Here is a 4067-nt window from a genome sequence, read left to right on the forward strand (position 1 = left end):
ATTGACATCAAGTCCTTAATCAAAGCAATCTCTAATTGACACTAAAATTGCATCAGTGGCAGACTGATTGTGTGTGTGTGTGTGTGTGTGTGTGTGTGTGTGTGTGTGTGATCTCAGATGTTCATACCTCTTAGACTCTACTGATCACAGACCCTGATCTGATCCTCACGGTAAATGAGCAATCTGGAAACTTCTGTCGCACGATATGTAAAACACAGAGGTGTGTGAGTGTGATCTCTGATGAAGACCTAGGACTAGCACGCTAGTATATCAAATTCTATCAATTCTATATATTCTATAAATAGTCAGCCACTTTGGATAAACATGTGTGGCAAAGGAATCAAAGTAAATGTAAATAGCAGCAGGTTCTTTGTAGGCTACCATGAAAAAAACAACAACAAAATAATATGTCGGAAAGTACAGACAAAGATGGCGGTCACGTGCGCTGAGCCAAGTGACGTGAGAAAACGGCATTTTTTAATGCATAAGTAACTGATGCGCACCATTTTATCTGTAAAAGGCCCATTGGATGGAAACAGGTGGGAAACAGCAAATATCGCAAACCTTTTCACGCACTTTCACTTTGTCCATAACAGAAAGTTACAAAAAGTGGATGGAAACTTGGCGTATGATAAATAGAACTCAGTATCCATTCTCTTCTCTCTTTTCCGGAATACTCTTTTCCTGTCTTTACACTGGTTTTCAAAACAACTTTCTGTGCTATAGCGTCACCGATCTCCGGGCACTTGATCTAGAGGTCAAATCTAATCGGACGGCCCGTTTCGTCGTGGAGCGACAGGAAAAAAAATTAACACGGCGGTCTAAAAAACAATGCTGTTTCGTCAATGCTCTTTCAGTCACTTTAAAAAAAAGTTTTTTTCCTCATTAGAAAAACGTAACCGAAGCTTCATTAAAATACACTCATCATTCACTCTTGAGCTCCTCCAGACATGTTTCAGAACGCACATTGGCTAGACACCAAGAACGCTTCAGAACGAACGCCGGTTCGTTCTGAAGAAAGCAACACAAGATCAGGAATGTGCTACTTCATGTCCTCTGATGTGCATTCCTTTTGACTCTTGACTCTGCTTTTTTCCGCCTCGCTTAGAAGTTACCGCATGGCTGCTGTTCATCAGTCCGCTGACAGGAGAGGCCCTCGTGAACTCTGACTTGCTTTCCCCAGTTTGTTCATCTATTCTGTCCCAGCCCACCCAGTGTGCTGCGCTCTCTCTGGAACCCCGGTGACTCGTCCAGCTGCTGCGTGCAACTCAGCAGACAAATGCGTTCTCCCGCCCAGCACCGTGGATAATGAGGTTAGTCTGTTTGACAAACACATTCACTCAAGCTTCATTTAGCCCCATGTCTATTTCACTAGACATCCTGGGAAAAATCGAAGGTCGGTCATTAAGACACGTTTTCGTACAGCTCGGCCAGCGAATTGGACGAACAAATTATCTCTGGAGGCTGAAAATATCTTTCTAAGAAGTGTCTATTCACGTCATTGATGCGTTTGAGTGGTATCGGGCGAATACACAGAAATGTCACGTTTTAGCTTACTCGTGTGAAAGTGAGAGCTGACCTGCAAACAAAAGGAACACCAGGTTCTTTAGAAATGGCTCAATATGAATAAGAATCATGGTGTAATGCAATGTCGTTTTATATATATATATATATATATATATGTGTGTGTGTGTATCTCTGGGACTGAGAAACACTATGAAAAACCCTAAAGGTATATAAATTGTGTTCATAATTATTCTCAACTGAATATGTGCTCAGAACTCATTATTTTTGTTTTTTTATCTGCATTTACTACATCCATCCATCCATCTTCTATACCGCTTATCCTTCCTTCAGGGTCACGGGGAAATCTGGAGCCTATCCCAGCGAGCATCGGGCACAAGGCGGGGTACACCCTGGACAGGGTGCCAATACATCGCAGGGCACAATCACATACACACTCACACACACATTCATACACTACGGACACTTTGGACACGCCAATCAGCCTACCATGCATGTCTTTGGACTGGGGGAGGAAACCGGAGTACCCGGAGGAAACCCCCGCACACACAGGGCCACGGTGGGAATCGAACCCCTGACCCTGGAGGTGTGAGGCGAACGTGCTAACCACAAGTAAGGTTTGTTAATCCAACAAGTTTTACTTTGACGCTTTGTGGCAGTTAGAAACGTTCACAGATTTGAACTGACCCTGGAGATGTTATAGTAGTTCTACAGACTGAAATACTGCCCATGTGCTGTATAGTTTGTGGACAGAACATTAAAAGCACTGACAGGTGATGTGAATAACATTGATTATCTTGTTATCTTGTTACAACAGCACCTGTCAGGTGGCAGCGAGTGAACAGTCAGTTCTCGAAGTTGATGTGTTGGAAGCAGGAAAAATGGGCACTCATAAGGACCTGAGCGACTTTGAGAAAATTGTGATGGCTAGACGACTGGGTCAGAGCATCTCCAAACCCAGCTGCCTAATATTGTGCAGGTCCACCTTGTGCTGCTAAAACAGCTCTGACTCGTCGAGGCACGGACTCCACAAGACCTCTGAAGGTGTGCTGTGGTATCTGGGACCAAGACGTTAGCAGCAGATCCTTTAAGTTGTGTAATTTGTGAGGTGGGGCCGCCGTGGATCGGACTTGTTTGTCCAGAACGTCCCACAGAGGCTCGATCGGATTGAGATCTGGCGAATTTAGAGGCTGAGTCAACACCTTGAACTCTGTCATGTTCCTCAAACCGCTCCTGAACCATTTTTGCAGTGTGTCAGGACGCATTATCCTGCCGTTAGGGAAAACCGATGCCGTAAAGGGGTGTATTTGGTCTGCAACAATGTTTCGGTAGGTGGTACGTGTCAAAGTAACATTCATATGAATTCCAGGACCCAAGGTTTCCCAGCAGAACATTGCCCAGAGCATCACACTGCCTCTACCAGCTTGCCCCCTTTTCACAGTGCATCCTGGTGCATCTCGTCCCCAGGTAAATCATGCACACACACACACACCTGGCAGTCCACATGATGTAAAAGAAACCATGATTCATCAGACCAGGCCACCTTCTTCCATTGCTCCATGGTCCAGTTCTGATGCTCACGTGCCCGTTGTAGGCGCTTTCGGCGGTGGACGGTCACACATCAGTTAATTACACGCAGCCGCATAGCCTAAAGCTGTCCACACTCCTCTACTCACGTCTGTCCATTTCGTCTTTATCTTCTTTGATTCCTGCCTGTCACTTCATCCATTCAGAAGGTGTAGTCTATCATGGAAATAACACACTCATCTATGTGCCACTATTCATTATTAGATAAGTCTTACCTGTATAAGAGGCCGCAGGCGTCACAGGGCCGAGAATCAAACCGCCAACCCTACGATTACTGGAAACCCGCTCAAGTATTGACGATCATGAACAATGGCCACCAATTCAAAGAATCGGACAGGGGCACCAAGAGCCATCACAGACAAAAGGTGATAGCCTCAGATACCATGATGTTACATTTGCATTCCCACACCGGGAAACTGAAAAAACACAAACTCATTTGTCCTGAAAACATTCCCATGGGGTAAAACTTACTGACCCTCGCAAAAGCACTGACACTGAAGACTCCTTCCAAATATAAGAATTTAATACATCTGTGTGTAGAACAACAACAACGACAAAAAAGCAACCGTCTTTTTCGGATTTATATTCTGGAACTGGAAAATATGCAACATCACTCTTGTTAATGTATTCCTGTGAGGGTAGTATAAGCCAAGATAATGAATGAATCACTACTGGTTAGTTATAATCGTGCTAAGCTGTGGGTGTCAAACCACATTCCAGTAGAGTCAGAGCACTACCCGGCGAAGTCTCTCCCTGCTGTAAAACACCTGCTTCAACTCACAAGGGACTTGATAATTATCTCATGAGTCTAAACAGGCATGTTGGAGGGAAAATGGTCAACTGTACAGAACTGTGGCCCTGCAGGAATGCTGTACACTTTATATAACAAATTATATTTGTATATAACAGAGCTATTTTATTATATTTGTATATAACAGAGCTTCTGTGGTGAGACT

The sequence above is a fragment of the Ictalurus furcatus genome, chromosome 24, assembly GCF_023375685.1.
Source record: "Ictalurus furcatus strain D&B chromosome 24, Billie_1.0, whole genome shotgun sequence".
Taxonomy (NCBI): Eukaryota; Metazoa; Chordata; class Actinopteri; order Siluriformes; family Ictaluridae; genus Ictalurus; species Ictalurus furcatus.